Source organism: Castor canadensis, chromosome 14, assembly GCF_047511655.1.
Source record: "Castor canadensis chromosome 14, mCasCan1.hap1v2, whole genome shotgun sequence".
NCBI lineage: Eukaryota > Metazoa > Chordata > Mammalia > Rodentia > Castoridae > Castor > Castor canadensis.
Window position 1 is genome coordinate 62,761,282 of NC_133399.1, and position 18,954 is coordinate 62,780,235.

At 37.8% G+C, this 18,954-nt stretch overlaps 1 long non-coding RNA gene across 1 annotated transcript in view; it reads right to left on the reverse strand.

Annotated features, from left to right (window-relative positions):
* Nucleotides 1–18,954, reverse strand: part of LOC141416870 (uncharacterized) — a 21,557-nt gene continuing 2,603 nt past the window's right edge. The window contains exons 2-3 of the long non-coding RNA XR_012441441.1: nucleotides 847–961; nucleotides 1–472 (exon numbers count right to left, since the gene is read on the reverse strand). This is a non-coding gene — a long non-coding RNA (uncharacterized lncRNA). The remainder of the gene's footprint in view (nucleotides 473–846; nucleotides 962–18,954) is intronic.

Sequence of the window (18,954 nt, forward strand, 5' to 3'; positions counted from 1 at the left end):
AGCCAAAAGAAACTCAGACTCCAAAATCTCTTTCTTAAACCAAGGTAAAAAAGGAAGTGAAAAATTTAATAATCTCTCTCTCTTAGATTTCCCTAAATCACAGCTCCACAGTTAATAGCTTTTATCCTACTATTCCTCATCCTAAATCCTTATTCCTCAATTTCCATCTCCCCTGTCTTTCCTTCTGATCTGTCCCTTTTCCTTTCAAGAGGGCCAGAAGCCCTCAACGATCAATTAAGCAAGGAAAAGTGGTTATAGTTGATTTTAAGCTCTTATCTCACTCTAAGCTGAGAGCTAATGTCAAAAACCTTAGAAGCCTAGATAGGCTAGAAAGAAATTTGCAGAAATGGTGTTTCCAGCCTGGAGAATTCCAACCTGTCCCACTATTGTCAGGGGCATTCATTTTACTGAGACTGGTATTAAAGATCTTTTCAAAGACCGGCCACACTCAGGTTCTTCACTGTCCATGTCACTAAAATATAAAAAGAAAAAATGAAATTCTAACATTCAAGTTAGCAAAGTTCTTTGAGACTCTCAAGCTTTCTTGGCCTAAGGTATTGTTGGGTTTTTGTTTATTTGTTTGTTTTTGTTCTTTTTGTGGTACTGGGGTTTGAAGCCAGGGCCTCACACTTGCTAGGTTTGCTAAGGAGGCCCTCTACCATTTGAGCGCTCTGCCAGCCCTAAGGTATTAGTTTTAATAATGAGCTCACCTACTGCTGTAGCTTATCAACTCTGCCCAGGAGTTAGTAACTGACAGAGTTAGAAATATCACTTTAAAGTCTAGACTTTCCCCTATTGCAAGAAGACACCATCAAATGTTTCAAAGGACTCATGCAATATACCTACTCTTATCATCCACAGGTAGGGGTAACCTTTCTTCAGCATCATTCTTGATGCTTTAAACATTCTTGTCTGGAGATCTGGATTTTGGGAACATTCATCGCAGAACAGCCCTTGAATCCTGATGGAAAGCACAATATCAGGCCCAGTTAACAGCAAATACAGCAGTGAAACTGCAAAGACTAGATTCAAGCCTATGCCTTGGCTTCAAGATGTCCACCCCCTAATTCCAAAAGTCTGTGGATACATTACATTACATAGCAGAAGGGATTTAGAATGTGTGATTAAACTAAGGACCTTGAGATAGATTATCCTGGGTTTTCCAGGTACACCTAATATATTCACAAGCATCCTCATAAAAGGGAACCAGGAAGATTACAAACAAAGAAAAGTCACTGTGAAAACAGATGTGTAGGGACAGAGAGATTTGAAAATATTACATTGCTGATTTTAAAATGAAGGAATGCATCATTAGCCAAGGAATGCAGGAAGCTTTCAGAAGCTTGAAAAGGCAAACAGATTCTCTCCTACAACCTCCAGAAAGAATGCAGCCCGTACTCTTCTTTTGAACTTTTGACATCTGGAAATGCAAGAAAATATGTGTGGGGTTTTTCAATGACCATTAGGAACATAAATTCAAAGTGAAAAGCTGTAATTGCCAACCCATCCATACTTAGATGGGGAAAGCAGTTATTCTCTATTTGTGTCGTTTTAAGCCATAAGTTTGTGAGAACCTGTTGCAGAAGCAATAAGAAACAAACACAATGTCACTTAAAGAGACATAAACTACCCTGAATCACAGGAAGACTGTCCTCCCTGTTGGAGACCCCATCCTGAGCATTCATAGGGACATGCAGGAATAGTCTTTGGGAAGAGACCAAAGGCCAAGATCTTTGAGCCATGCAGGTGTCTGACTGGTAGATGCAACAGCTCCTTCCAAAGTCCATGCAACGGGGCTATACACTGCCTCTCTTTAATGTGCGCTCCTTTGTCATCAGCTTCTCTAGCAATCATTTTTTTCTCTGACGCTGATTTAGCACCATTTTAACTATGTTATAGAGCCCATTCTTAAAACTGCTTTTTTGCATCCTTCATCTCTCCTTCATGTGAGCCTAATAGCTGGCTACAATTTACTCAAGGACTGGCCAAAATATAAAACAAACTGGCTGCTGAGTTTGTACATGGATTTCTTTAAGACCCAGTCAGCTTCCCTCCATACCAGGTCCATATTGTAAGCCAGCTGGGTTTCTGGGTAACTGACACTCAACTGTTAGATGACTTTTTAGATAGCAAGACCCACAAGCAAGCCAGGCATCCCAAAAGCTAAAACCTATCTAAAAACCTCTGAGAAAAGAAAGTTCTCAGGAACTAAAACAATACTCAGGGGACATTTCGTTGGAACTTTTGTTTGACTTTTTGATTTCTTTCTTTGTTTTTGTTTTGTTTATTTTTGTTTTTGTTTTTGGTGGTACTAGAGTTTGAACTCAGGGTCTACTGCTTGCTTAAGCAGGCACTCTACCACTTGAGCTTTGCCTCCAGCCCTGGAGCTATCTTTTATAACCGAACTTCCACTGAAACACATTTGGAAGAGGATAAAGGGGTTGGTGTATACAGCCATGTGTCACTTAACAAAGTAGATACAGTCTGAGAAATGCATCTGTAGGTGATTTTGCCACTGTAGGAAGAGTATAAGATGGTATGGTTATGATGTCACTAGACTATAACCTTTTTTCTTTTTTTTTTTTGAAACAGGGTCTTATATTGCCCAGGCTGGCCTCAAACTTATGATCGGCTTGCCTCAGCTTCCTAACTGCTGTGATTTGCAGGCAAGTACCACCATGCCTGATCAACTAGGCTTTAGTCTTATAGTACCTCCATTGTGTATACAGTCTGCCATTGACTGAAATGTCATTATTCAGCACATGACTGCATTTGGAAGATATCTCAGTTTCACAAGTAAGATAGGTTGCTTTCCTTTGCCGTATATCAATGTTATTCACCTGAGGGTAATTTTGTCCCAATGGAATATTTGGCAATGTTTACAGACATTCTTGGATGTCGCATGGGGTGGTTGGGGGTGAAAGTGCTAATGATATCTTACAGCATTAGTGCCAACCCCAACTGGGATACTGCAATACAATTCTGATGCTACCATTCCTGAGTTAATGCAGACATCCCTGGTTAGGTTTAAAGAGCTTCATAAGATTACTATTACTTTAGACACCTGCTATAAGTCTTGGGCATTCCCACGCTCCCCCAACTTATGATTGACTTTGCCTCCACCCCCAGTTCCATAATTCGCTAAAGTAAGTCACAAAAATCCAAAAAGTGCTACACTTAAAATTAGTTTTATTATGAAGGAGAAACAGTGAGATCTGGGAGGCAGTGAAGAGTTTCCCTACCCTCTCTATGTGGTAAAGGGTACCACCTTCTCAGCACATCAATGAATTCAACAACCAAGAAGTTTCTCTGAACTTCAGTGTTAGAGATTTTTTTGAGTTTTCTTTATATTGACTCATTGAATCATTAGCAACACAATCGAACTCACTCTTCAGTTACTCCTAACCCCCAGAAGTTACATGGCTAAAAATTCCAACCCTTTAATTTTGTACTTACTTTTCTGGAAAGCTTGCTACATCTTGAAACTTGTTGGGGCCCCCATGCATCAATTTGCTATAGTCTGGATCTGCAACATCCCTGAAAGGCTCACATGTTAAAAGCTTGGTTCTCAACCTGTGGCACTATTGGGAGGCAGTGGAAACTTTAAGAGGTGAGGCCCAGTGAGAGATTTTAAGTTACTGAAGGGATCTCAAAGGTGACTGCGGGACCCTAATCTCTTCTTGATTCTCTTTTACTTCCCAACCATTTGACAAATAGTTTTGCTCTGTCACATGCTCCCACCATGATATGCCACCTTGCCACAAGTCCAGCTAATCACAGACTAAAGCATCTAAAATTGTGAGCCAAAATAATTTTTTTCTCTTTAGCAGAATGTTTTCTCTTTATAAATTGATCTATCTCAGATATTTATTTTAGTAATGGAAAGATAAACAACACACACTTCATTAGCATAATAAACACATTTCTGTCACTCTGAAATATCAAGGCTTTTAGACTCCTACAGGGATAAAGGCTAGCCAAATTCTGTATTAAGTGATACACCCACAATAAGAAATTATCTGGCCTAAAATGTCAATGGTGCCAAGAATGAGAAACCTACTCTATATCTAATGGTATAGATAGTAGAGATTTCATTACTTGATGCCAAATATTATTGATGAGTAAAACCATGGACTGGGGATGTATTTCAATGGTAGCTGGGGGTATAGCACTTGTGTGACATGCATAAGGTACTGGGTTTGATCCTCACCATTAAAAAAAAAGTTAGAGTTATCAGATAATCCCATAAGGTTATTTTGGCCAAAAATAGATAATAGGGTGGCCTCCAATGACTATTTTATTTAAAAGACCTAGTGACTACTCCTTTTAAGCTAAACATGTTACCTTAGTAAATCAATGCCCCCTTTCAGGTGGGTCGTTAATGTCACCAAGTTCTTCTGTTCTGGCCTCTCAATTCCTCCTCTGGGGAAAAAGAGATTTCTACATGACTTAAATCAAGTAGAAGAAAAACTGGGCCTTGACTTTATTTTAAAACCTAAATCTTACCCACTGGAAGAGTATTCTTATTTGCTTTCTTTCTTCCACAAATGCTTTACAAAGGGCCTAAAAAGTAAGATGAATCCTAGAATATAGCAGGCAAGTTAGATGATGTCACCAAGACTATGGGACTCCCCACCTGAGAAATGCCTGAGATTAGACGGGCAGCGATGCAGAACAAAGATCTTTACCTTGGGAATAGGCACCCTTCTAGGGGAAAAGTGTTGTAGTACAACATCCTGCAGACTTCTGGAATATCCTCTGGAGTTATTAATATTACAGAAGAGTTCCGAGAATCAAACAGAGATCAGGAAATTGGGTAACTCAGCTAATAACACCAAATTTGATTTTGTAAACATGCTATGGCCTTTATTTAATTTGAGCATACTTGGTTCCTGGCTGAGAAGCGGACTATAATTCTGAACATGATCCTTCTCTTAGTATATTTCCTTTTACTCAGATGAATGGTCTTCAGGGTCTTAAATGTTGAGTTGCAACACTGTCCCATAAAATAATGCAAAAAACGATCATCCAATAAAGAGAACAAGAAATCCTGATGCTTATGGAGGTTGAAACAAATACCCTCAGAGCCTTGGAGGTTGACCAGCCATTCCCAGGAACTCAATACATGACTTGATAGGTCTAATAGCAGTGAAGATCTACATGAATCAAACCCCAGATACTAATGTCTGTCTAGTTCAGAATGAAGATTCACCAAATGGAGAACAACAAAAACCAAAGCTTGCTATCAGCATTATCATAACCTCACTACAACATTATCTTCAGACTTAACCAATAAGGTAAACTTGCAAACAGCTTCATTATTCATCCTAAGAACTTATCAAAATACCCAGCAACTCTAGAAAGCATCAATATATACTTTCTATCACAAGACTCTGAACTCAAAATCCTCATCTCAAAATCCTCACCTCGCTATTTTCACAAATCCTAAATCATGATAATTACCCAATTCTAACTGCAAGATCCACCTTAAAGCAAATTTCAAAATTTCAATAAATCAGACTATGTAGTTCCTTCTCAGAGTCACTGTCTGCAAAGTTAGCATTCTCCCTTCTTGTGATAGGTAATAAACTCAGCTTTGTGTAATCATGAGATTATTCTGATGATATTTGGGAAAGCAGCATTCTACAAGGACTAACAGAAAATTCTAAAGCCACAAAGAGAGAAAACAGATTTCAATAAAGAAATGGAAATAATTCTTTTAGAAAGAAAGAAAAAAACTCATCAGCAAAAATAAATGCTAGAAGACAATGAGATATCTTTCATGTGCTGAAGAAGCAGAATTAGAAATCTAAATTTCTAAACTTGGGCAACATATCATTTACAAGTGAAGAAAAATTAGAAATCTTTATACAGCCAAACACTTAGAAATTTACTACCAATAGCCACTTCCAAAATGAACTTAGAAGGAATGAAGAGAATGAAGAAGCAACCGTTTGCAGAAGAATTGTTTTTAAATGCTGGTAAGTCTAAAGAAATATTGAATGTAAAAAAATTAGAATAGCAATCATTTTTGTGTGTTTTCAAAACCCAGCTGGCACTCCTAGTTAAAGATAGCATATTAAAAATAAGCATTTAATTCTGCTTCTTCCTGAAGTGATACAAAAGTCACAGTAGATTTTTAAAAAAGAAAGAAAGAAAGAAAACCTAAGACCCATCAGAATGAAAAAAACAGGGATTTTTTTTTTGGAGGTACTGGGGTTTGAACTCAGGGCCTTGTGCTTGGCAAGCAGGCACTATTACCTTTTGAGACACTCCACCAGCCCTGTTTTTAGTGATTTTTTTTTTTTTTTTGAGAAAGAGACTCTCAAACTATTTCCCCAGGGCTGGCTTTGAACCACGATCCTCCTGATCTCTGTCTTCTGAGTAGCTGGGATCACAGGCGTGAGCCACTGGCACCTGGCAGAACAGGAAGTATTTTAATAGCAATGGATGCTAAAAGAGCAGAAGGCAAGTCAATTGAGAATATTGACAATCAACCTTATTTACTCCACAGAATATCCAAAAGGCCAGGGAATTGACAAAACAAGGTACCTCTGGAAGTAAGTGTGAAGATGAACTCAAACACAGACTTAACCAGAAGACTGTTCAAGTTAAACCTCAGGGCTCTCATTGCTGCACAGTCAGGCAACCACTCTATCCTCACACCAGTGAACACTGGAAGTTCATTCTCAAAATGAAACAGAGTCTCTCGATTGCAGGGACACCAGGCATAGCTAAGAAGGTGGTATCATTCTAAAAACAGAGTTTCAGAATGTTAGTCAGACTTTTTGTTGCTGTGACCAAATTCCTGAACAAACAATTTAAGGAAGGAAAGATTTACTTTGGCTCCTGTTTTTAAAGATTTCAATCCATGGACACTTTGGCTCCATTGTTTCTGGGCCAATTGTGGGACAGAACATCATAATAAGGAGCATGTGAAGGACCAAAGTTGCTCACTTCAAGGTGGTCAGGAAGCAGAAACAGACAGATAGGAAGGAGCCAGAGAAAGGTATCCTTCAAAGCCACACCCTCAGTAGCCTATTTCCCCCAAATAGGTTCCATCCCCTAAATTTCATCCACCTCCCAATAATGCCATCATATTGTGAATCCATCCAGGTATGCATCCATTGAATAGGTCAAAGACCTCAGGATCCAATCACTTCCCAAAATCCCTTCAGCTGGTCACATAAACCCAATATATGAGCCTATGGGGGACATTCAATATTCATATCACAACACAGAAGATGGTCAAGCAAAGTAATTAGTTAATATAATAAATAATCAATACAATAAAATAAAAATGGGATGCCCTAGAGACAGGACATCCAAAGGCAAAAAGAAACCCAACATGACAGTCAAGGAGATCCCATGGTAAGCTCTACATACTGTAGAGGGTAACCAGTTCAGATGTGGATAAGTCAGAAGAATCCAGAATGGACTTACTGATAATAATAATAACATAATATTCAGACAAGATCTGGTGCGTTCAGGGTGGTATGGCCATAGACAAAAGATAATATTCAGAGATTAACTATATTCGCCAAGAGGAATTTAGGCAATTGGCAGAGTAAGGGGGCTGAATTAGTGAGGAATCCATTGAAAATTGAGAAAATTAAGCAAAAAAAATTATTAACAGAAGGCAAAATAGAAAGATATGCAAGAAAAGTAATCACACATATCATATGATTCAACTTTGGATAATAATTTAGTTTAATATCCTAAACTTTGAATATTTATTTAACAAAATTATGATGTAGCCATATAAGAAAATAGGGAGGGCTGGTGGAGTGGCTCAGCTAGTAGAGTGCCTGCCTAGAAGCCTGAGATCCTGAGTTCAAACCCCAGAACCACCAAAAAAAAGAAAATAGGGAGAAAGAGAGCCAGGCATGGTGGTTCACACCTATAATCCTAGCTCTTGGAAAGATTGAAGTTGGAGATCAAGAGTTTGAGGCCATCCTGGACAACATAGTGAGTTCCATCCAGTGTTGACTACAAAGGACAGGAACCGATGGCTCATGCCTATAATCCTAGCTATTCAAGAGGGAGAGATCAGGAAGATGGCAGTTCAAAGCCAGCACAGGCAAATATGTCATGAGATCCTATCTTGGAAATACCCAACACAAGAAAGGCTGGCAGAATGGATCAAGTGGTACAGTGCCTACCTAGCAAGTGTGAGGCCCTGAGTTCAAACCCCATTAACACACAAAAAAAGTGAAGAAACAATTAATTAATTTAAAAATTTTTTTAAAGAAAGAGTAGAGAAACAGGGTATGTTTACATAGGGGTAGGAGGATGAAATAACAGTAAATCCTAATCCTCAGACTTCATAGTAATAAATTAATCAACAATGTCTAAAGTTAAAAATCAATAAAAAGCCATATGAACATATTGTGGAGAGGTATAAGATTAAATGAATATTGAAAGAAACAACTGAAATTTTTCAGTATGTTGCTTCCAGGCAGTGGAAAAAGAACTGGGGGAGGAAGAGTGGGCAAAAGATTTTTAATAAGTATTGAATAATTTGATACTTTAAATAAGTATTGAAGAATCTGTCATGTGACAAATGTTAAGACTTTTTAAAAATTACAATATTCAGAGAGATCCAAGATGGTGGTTAGGGTAGTGAATCAGAATTCCTGAGCTCTGTGACTTCAGAAACCACCTCAAGATGTGGGCGCTACACTTGGGCCAGGGACAGAAATAGCACATCAACCTAGCTAACAACTAAGTTAGTCACAACACAAAAAATTAAATCAAGGGAAAGAAAACAGGCAATAGCCAAAGAAGAAAAAAAAAAATCAATAGAGGATTTAGTTGGAAATAAAGAAAATGGATATCCAGTTCCTGACCCCAGAAAAATAATGATAAATGTCACTAATGAGCTCAGTGACTACCACAAAAAATCCTTCAAATAGGAAATCATAGAAGAGGTCACTGAGAAACTCATGGAGAAGGAACTAGACACCATTAACCAGAAAGTACAAGATGCACTCAAGAAATTTCAAGACACCACAAATAAAGAACTTGAGAAGACATAGAAACAACTAAATAAACTCAGAGAGGACTTTAACAAACACCAAAGTGAAACAAAGGACACTATAAAAGGAGAGATATATGAAATAAAGAAGACAATACAAATATAAAAGAGGAGTTGAGCAAAGATATGGAAAACTTCAGAAAAAAGAATCAAACAGAAATCCTGGAAATAAAAAGTTCCTTTAGTCAAAAAAAAAAAAAAAAACACAGTGGAAGGCCACTCCAGCAGACTATAACAAGTGGAAGACAGAATCTCAGCTCAAAGATAAAATAGAAATTAAAGAAAAAGCAGAAGAACTCTAAGTCAAACAACTCAAGAGCTGTGAAAGGAATATGCAAGAACTCAGTGACTCCAACCAAACCTGAGAATCATGGGCATTGAAGAAGGAGAAGATGTGCAAGCCAAAGGGGTACACAATATATTCAATGAAATAATAACAGATAATTTCCCAAACTTCAAGAAAGATTTGCCTATTCAGGTACAGGAAGCCTCCAGGACATCAAACTTGACCACAATAGAACCTCTCCATGGCATATTATCATTAAAACAACTATCACAGAGAACAGAGAAAGAATATTGAAGTCTGTAAGAGAGGAAGAAAACCAAATAATGTATAAAGGCAAACCCATCAAAATAACAGCAGATTTCTCAACAAAAGCTTTAAAAGCAAGAAGGGCATGGAATGTGTATTCTGGGCACTAAATGAAAATAATTTCAGCCCTAGGCTACTCTACCCAGCAAAATTATCATACAAAATTGACAGAGGAAGAAAAGTCTTCCATGATAAAAAAAAAAAAAACTAAAACAACATGTGACCATCAAGCTACCACTATGGAAGATTCTACAAGGAATTCTGCACACAGAAGATGAAAGCAAACAAAACCACCAGAGGTCAGGAAGGATTAAACTGCAGGAGAAGAAAAGACAGGTAATCAGAGGGTAGCATTGATTTTGGCTGCACACACTCAAATCCTTAAACAACAAAAACAACTAAATGGCAGGATTCACCACATGCCTATCAATACTAACACTGAATGTCAATGGACTCACCTCCCCCAACAAAAAACACTGCTTGCCAAACTGGATTAAAAAGGAAGATCCAATAATATGTTGTTTACAAGAGTCTCATGTTATTGACAGAAATAAACACTGGCTTAGGGTGTAAGTCTAGAATAAGATTTACCAAGCTAATAGCCCCTGAAAACAGGCAGAAGTAGCAATGCATATATCAGACAAAGCAGACTTCAAACTTACATTGGTCAAACAAGACAAAGAAGGTCACTTCATACTAATAAAAAGGGCAATACATCAAAAGGATATAACAATAATCAACCTGTATGCACCCAATGTTACTACACCCAACTTCATCAAACATATACTAAAGGACTTAGCATCACATATAGACCCCAACACAGTGATAGTAAGAGACTTTAATACCCCTCTATCACCAATAGATAGGTCATCCACACAAACAATCAACAAAGAAATCCTACACCTAAATGACACCATAGATCAAATTGACCTAACTGATGTCTACAGAATATTTCATACAGCAACAGCATAATTTACATTCTTCTCAGCAGCCCATGGAACATTCACTAAAATAGACCGTATCTCAGGGCACAAAGCAAGCCTCAACAAATATAAGAAAATTGAAATATAACATAGAATTCTTCTGCATTCTATCTGATCACAATGCAATAAAACTAGAACTCAAAAACAAAAGTAGCAGCAAAAAATACAAAAATAATTGGGGGCCAAACAATGCTTGATGATCAGTGGGTCATAGAAGAAATAAGAGAGGAAATTAAAAGGTTCCTGGAAGTTAACTAAAATTAAAACACCACCTAACAGAACATATGGGACACAGCAAAAGCAGTCCTAGGGGGAAAGTTTATAGCCATGAGTGCATATAGTAAAAGAACAGAAAGATCTCAAATAAACAAACTAATGCTATAGCTCAAACTCCTAGAAAAACAAGACCTAAACCCAAAACAAACAGGAGAGAAATAATAAAAAGAAGGGCCAAAATTAATGGAATAGAAACCAAAAAAAACCATGCAAAGAACCAACGAAACAAACAGCAGTTTCTTTGAAAAATTAAACAAGATTGACAAGCCACTGGCAAATCTGACTAAAATGAAGATGGAAAAGATACAAAGTAGTAAAATCAGAAACAAAAAAGGGGAGATAACAACAAACACCAAAGAAACCCAGGGAATCATCAGGTACTACTTTGGAACCTATATTCAAATAAATTGGAAAATCTTGAAGAAACAGACAAATTTCTAGATACTTGTGACCATCCAAAATTGGACCAAGAGGATACAAAATCAACTTACAAAAATCAGTAGCCTTTCTATACGCCAAAAATTAACAAATTGAGAAAGAATATAGGACAATAATTCCATTTATAATAGTCTCAGAAAAATCAAATACCTAGGAGTAAATTTAACGAAGGATGTAAATGACCTGTACAAGGAGAGCCACAAATTGTTGAAGAAAGAGATCAAAAAAGACTAAACAAGGTGGAAAAATATCCCATGCTCACAGATTGGCAGTATCAACATAGTAAAAATGGCTATACTACCAAAAGCAATCTACATGTTCAACCCAATTCCCATCAAAATCCTAATGACACTCATTACAGATATTGAAAAAAATCTACCCTAAAGTTCATTTGAAAATACAAAAGACTGTGAATAGCCAAGTCAACACTGACCAAAAAGAACAATGCTGGAGGTATCACAGTACCAGATTTCAAACTGTACTATAGAGCAATAGCAATAAAAACAGCATGGTTCTGGCACAAAAACAGAAATGAAGACCAGTGGAACAGAAGAGAGGACCCAGATATGAATCCACACTGCTATGTCCACCAATTTTTTGACAAAGGCACAAAAAACACACAGTGTCAAAAAGGCAGCCTCTTCAACAAATGTTCCTTGGAAAAGTGGTTATTTGCCTGAAGAAAACTGAAACTAAATCCATGCCTGTCACCCTGTACTAGTATCAACTCAAAGTGGATTAAGGACCTTAATATCGGACCTGAAAGCTTGAAGTTAGTACAGGAAAGAGCAGGGAAAACTCTGGAAGCAGTAGGAATAGGCAAGGAATCCTCAGTAAAACTCATGTGGCTCAGCAATTAAGAGAAAGGATGGACAAATGGGATTTCATGAAATTAAAAAGCTTCTGCAGCACAAAAGAAATGGTTTCTAAATTGAAGAGACCACTCACAGAATGTGAGAAAATTTTTGCTAGCTATATATAAAACAAGGGACTGATAATCAGAATATACAGGAAGCTCAAAAATCTAAACTCCCCAAAAATCAATGAACCAAAAAGTAGTGGCAACTGAACTTAATAGAACTTTCTCAAAGGAAGAAATCCAAATGGCTAAAAACACATGAAAAAATGCTCACCATCCCTGGCCATAAAGGAAATGCAAATCAAAACCACAGTGATTCCACCTCACTCCTGTTAGAATAGCTATCATCAAAACAACAACAAATGTTGGTGACAATGTGGAGAAAAAGGAACCCTCATATACTGCTGGTGGGAATGGAAGCTAGCGCAACCATTTTGGAAAACAATATGGAGGCTTCTTAAAAAACTAAACATAGATCTGCCATATGATCCAGCAATACCACTCCTCGGGATATACATGAAGGAATGCGACTCAGGTTATTACAAAGGTACCTGCACACCCATGTTTACTACAGCACTATTCACAATAGCCAAGTTATAGAAATAGCCAAGATACCCCACTACCAATGAATGGATTAAGAAAATGTAGTAATTATACATAGTGGAATTTTATTCAGTCACAAAGAGGAATGAAATTTTGTCATTCACAAGTAAATGGATGAAACTGGAGAACATCATCTTAAGCAAAGTTAACCAGGCTGAGAAGGCCAAAAATCACAGGTTCTCCCTCACATTCAGATTATAGACTAAAACAAATGCAGTAATATTATTGGACATGGGTCACACACTAAGGGGAGACTGCACATGGGAGGGATAGGGAAAGGGAAGAAAACCAAAAACTTGAATGTGGTTGATGTGCTCACTGTAGAGGAGCAAATACAGTAATCTTAAATTGGCAGAGGCTACTTTGGGAAGGGATCAGGAAGTAGTAAAGAGGTCTGGTACAGATGAACCAATTTGGGTGGTAATACACCTGCATGGAAACAACACAAGAAATCTCCCTGTATATCTATCGTTATCTCAAAGTAGCAAAAATGTTATGTTTTTCTTTTTATTTTTTATGCTTTTTCTTCGACAAGATTGGAGAACAAGAGGGAAAAACAGATTCTGTCTAGGGCCTGGTGGACAGGGGGAGGGGAGGTTGGCCCAAATAACATATACACATATAAGTAAATGTAAAAACAATAAAATAATCTTTTAAAATGTATTATCAAAAATAACTGAAGTTTTAACTTTAAAAAATAAAATTAAAAGAAATTTTTAAAAATTCAGTATTCAAAATACCAGATAATGAAGAAGATGTGAGAAAAGGTATTTCTGAGGGAAGTTGTCATAAAAATTCTTAGAGCCTAATACTCCCATGCCTAGGCATGTAGTAAAGATTATGTGTTCTTTTTCCTACTTAAAAAAATAATTTAAAAAAAAACAGTATGGTGGTACATACCTCTAATCGCAGCTCTCAGGAGGCTGAGACAAGAGGATCCAGAGTTCTAGGTCACTCTGAGCAACATACTGAAAACCCATCTCAAAATGAATTAATTAATTAAATGGAATAAAAATGTAAATCCTTATCTTGTTCAGGAACAATACCAATTAAATTTAGACTTCGTCTAACTTTCAAATCAGCAGGGCAATACCAATTAAATTTAGACTTCGTCTAACTTTCAAATCAGCAGGGCTTAATCAAGAGAATAAAGAACACCAGGTAAATCCAACTAAAGTAATGTAATGAAACAACATGATAAATAGAAAAGACAGAATAAGATGACGGAAATTATTTTAAATGTACCAATAATCATAATAGATATAAAAAGATACTGTTTAAAATAGATTGATTTTAGAAGAAAGGAAAAGAAAAAACTAAATACAGACTGATTTTCAAATCTTGTCATAAACAGTCTATACAAGTTACACTTAAAATAGAGGAAGGAAAGAGGTAGGGAGGGAGGAAGGGAAGAAGGAAGGAAGGAAGGAAGGAAGGAAGGAAGGAAGGAAGGAAGGAAGGAAAAGGAAGGAAGGAAGGAAGGAAGGAAAGATGATAGAAAACCAAACAAAGAGATTTTTTTGTGTGTGGGGTGGGTGCTTGGTTAGTTTATGTTTCTGGTTTTTTGTTTTTTTGGTTTTTGTTTTGTTTTGTTTTTTGGTGGTACTGGGATTTGAACTCAGGATCTCCAGGCCTCAAGCTTGCTAGGCAGGAACTCTACCACATAAGCCATGCCCCCAGTCCTTTTTTTTGTTATTAATGTAGTTTGTTTTTTTGCTCAGGGTTTCACACTTGCAAAGTAGGTGCTCTACCTCTTAAGTACACTTCCAGCCCATTTTTTTTCTGGTTATTTTGGAGATGAGTCCCATGAACTATTTGCTGGAGCTGGCCTTGAACCATGATCTTCCTGATCTCAGGTAGAATTATAGATATGAGCAGCTGACACCTGGCTTTGTTTCTGGTTTTTGAGACAAGGTCTCACTATACAGCTCAGGCTGATCTTAAACTCTCAGACCTCCTTCCTCAAGCCTCCAAGTACTGGGGTTACACATATGTACCACCACATACTCAAGAGATTTCATTAATGCAAGAAAAACACAAAAACAAAATGGTCATACATCTAAATATCAGACAAAAAATTTAAAGCAAAAAGTATTAAGAGTCTTAGATTGCTTAGTGACCAAAAAAAAAAAAAATTTTTTTTTGCATTGCTGGGGTCTGAATTCAGGGCCTCACACTTGCTATGCAGGTGCTCTACCAATTGAGCCACTCTGCCAAACCCCAAAATTTTTTAAATAACTAAAGAAATAACTCCTGTAAACTTTGTGTATCTAATAACACAGCGTGGTAATGTCTCAAGTGAAAATTGACAGAATTAGAAGGAATAATTAACAAGTTTACAAACATAGGAGATTTTAATCCCTTCCTCAAGACCAAAATGTTAAGAATTTAGAATATTTTGAAATCTTATGTAGAAGGGAGACAAAAATAGAAATTTTAATGCATAGATTAAATTTTCTTTCATATATTCTTTGCAAGCATATGTGGTTCATTTACTAAAAATTGGCTATATATGAAGCCATTAAGGAAGTATCAAATAATTATATAAAACTGACATTTAAAATTAATTCAAGGCTGGGCATGGTGGTACATATCCATAATCCCAGCACTTGGGGTACAGAGGCCAGGCTGGGCTATATTGTGAGACACTGTATCAAAAAACAAAGAAAAGAAAACTAATTCATCTTGATTGTTTAAATTAATTCATTCTTATTGTAGCAAATTTGGCAAATGAAGACCAAATTTTGGGATTGTACTTTAAAGAAACTCAGTGAAATCAGGGTGAGGTGGCAAATGCTTACAATCCCAGCACAGGGGAGGCAGGCAGGAGGATCATGAGTTCTAGGCCAGCCTGTGCTACATAGTCTCAAAATACCAAAAATAAATAAATAAAAATGATCTGTAGTTCCACTCTGTCTAGCGTTTACCTCTTTTAATACTTGGCAGATTGACATTCAGTCTTTTCCAAAATGTGTATCATACATGTTTTTTCTTTCTTTTATGTTAGTGCTGAGATTTACTGCATATTTCTTTTGTATCCTTTTTTTTTTAATTTGCAAATTATAATCCCAGTTTACTTGTCTCTCTAATGGGGGGGAGTGGTAATCCCAGACACATTTGTCTCTCTAATGGTGGGGGGGCGGTAATTTGCACCTTGCACTAACATGTGATCCTTAGAAAATTAATATTCATAGTAGGAAAATGTTTTCATCCCCGGGTAATCAGCAGGAAAATGGCCACCAAATACACTGGTGGAGGGCTGGAGAAGGAAGCAATTGAACTTGAAGCAAAACCAGGTTCTCATTCTGCCCAGTTGTCTTCCTCCCTTATTCAGTCAGCAGGCAGGGGAAATCCCCACTAACACCAGGTAGATGCCTAAAGGGACAGACACACAAATCACCAGAGGACACCTGGCGGGTAGTGGAGAAAAAGGCAAGAAAGAAGCAGAAGGACTGTCAGTCCTCTGTTATTTGAAGATTTAGGTGAAGGTTTAGGTGAAAGCTCTGTTTTACCAGCTGCAGATTTCAAGATCACAGCCCAGGGAAGATGAGCATGGCAGTAGCTAGGGCGGGGTTAGGAGAAAGCCCAGTTCCTGTACACAGAAGAAAGAATCATGGAGCAGCAGGGAACATTCCCAGGGACTAAAGGCGACTTCTCCCACCTCTCAGCACCACTAGGGAGCCACGCCCCTAAGGACAAAGACCTTGAGGTTTGAGAATGCTTCTTTTTGGAAAACCTCCAGACTCTTGTGGGAAATTCCTATTGTTTCTCTTAAATGCATGGTACACAGTAGGGGTGGATACATTTTAACTATTACTATTCTTTTTTCATGTAGTAGAGAGATTTGAGGCATAGACTTCAGGCTAAAATGGTACTAGGTTTAAAGTCATGCTCAAATCTCACTCATTGTTAGCTCTTTGTCCTCTCTGGAGTAGTTTTACCACCAATCTAAACCTGTTTCCTCAACTATAAATGGAATTAATAATATCTATTTATAGGACTGATGGAGTGACTCAAGTGGTAGACATCTATCTAGCAAGTGTGAGGCCCTGAGTTCAAACCCTAATACCACCAAAAAAAAAAAAAAGATTAAAAACATACCTATTTATGAGATTAAATTAGCTAATGTAAGTAAAGACCAGCCTATGGTCAAATGGTAGCTATTAGAATTATCATTTGATATGCATTTTGTTGGTCTGTCTTCTTAGAGTCTTTTTATTTTTAATATTCTGCTAATATTAAACTTCTGCCTTTTGAAATTTACTTCCCCTTGTATTTTTTTTTTCCAGTGCTGGGGATCTTAACCCAGGGCCTCACACAATGCTAGGCAAGTGCTCTACCACTGAGCTTCCTTCACCCCCCACTCACTTATCCCTAACTTTCAATAACCTCATTTTCACATTAATCCTGGTGTGTGTGTGTGTGTGTGTGTGTGTGTGTGTGTGTGTATGTGCGTGCATGTGTATCCGTTCATGACCTCCATCTTCCACTAAGGGGACTAAGGATTTAAATAAAGTAAATATAGCTCATAGATCCTTTAATAGAAGTCTATATGAACATGAGGAAGGAAATAGATGAAGAAGAGTGGATCTAGAAAGGCTTTACAGAAAAAGTGGTTCTTTAGCCTAGTCTTCAAATATTAAAGTTTTGAATAAGATGGGCTCACAGATTAACTGTGAGTGAGTTAACTAACACAACCAAATGTCAGACTCCTCAAGTATTCACTGAGGATAATACCCACTCAAAATGTCGGTGGAATTAAATGTGCTGATGTATGTGAAGCCCAAGGAACAGACAGATATAAATGATCAATACATGCCATTTCTCTTTCTTTCCTCTCCTTTCCCATTCTACCTTCTCTAGTATCCCTTCCCTGAGAATCTTCCTCCATCCTCCTTCCTTCTCTCCATCCTTTTTATAGTTTGGTATTACCTGGAAACATCACAAGCCTGCTTATCAGGAAAACTATGAAACCACTTGATCTACGGCTGGCCTGTGGAAATGTCTTCATGGAGATGTTGGTCCAGGGACAGTTTCTATGGTTACCTATAAACAGATCCCCATATGATCCATGAGAAAAGGGCAATGCTTGTTAAAAATTGAGATCAATTTTACCTACAACATCCTCTCAACCTGAAATGGGAGTTTTAGGCCCCAGGCCCAAATTCCTGGTGTTCCACATGTCTGGTACAGCTGCTTGCCCCAACACGCCAAATAAAGACAGGGTGAAGGGCAGCAAAAAGAGATTCATTACACGACATGGGAAACCATGGGAAGAGGCAAAATAAGAACTTCAGCACATCTTCAGCCATCTTCTGGGTACAGGCATGAACTTCAGGTTTAAATAAAGGAAGAATTGGGGCAGGGAGAGAAAGATATGCATAAACAGTCCCAGGTACAGATGTGGCCTGGTTGGTCATTATCTCGGTTCTGGTTCCCCAAGGGTTCCAGAGAAATTGTTGTCACTGACATCACCTGAGGGGAGCAATCTGGTTCCCATGAGATGATCACTCCTACTCCAGGGTGCAACTTCATACTTGGGGAGTGGTCTGTCCTATAAAGCTCTGCTGTACCTTAAGGGTAGTTTTGGTCCCTTGTCATAAAGATGTTACCCATCAGTCCTGTGTTTCCTGCATTCCAAGATGGTTGCAAAGTGAAAGGCTTAGAACAAGGGCAGATACAAAAACAGAGGTAGGGGTGCCCAGCTTTTCTCCCGCTTTTAGTCAATTTGTGAGCCCAGGTAAGCAGTCAGTGCTCTTCAGCAAAAACGGTTTAAGTACTTGTTACAAACAAGTACTTAACAACAATCCTGAGGACTCTTGCTTAAAATGAGGCTGATCTTATGATTAAGTGCTCTTTCATAATTTATTTTGTGGTAATTATTAGTAGATTTGCCTGGATCTACAAATTAAAATCTCAATTCTCCAGTCAAGGGGTGAGGAATTCAACTCTTCATGTAAAATGCCATACCAAGAAAGCACAGGGAAAACTGAAAACGAATTGAATTTGCCTCTCTGGAGAAGAAACACTAGGAGGTAGATGAATCCTAGGTGGCCAAAAAGTCTCGCCCCTTCCCCACAAACCTGACTCATCTGCTCTCCCAGCTGGGAATGTAGATTCCAATTCCTGACCTCAGCCATAGTTGATCCATCATCTTCAAATCCCA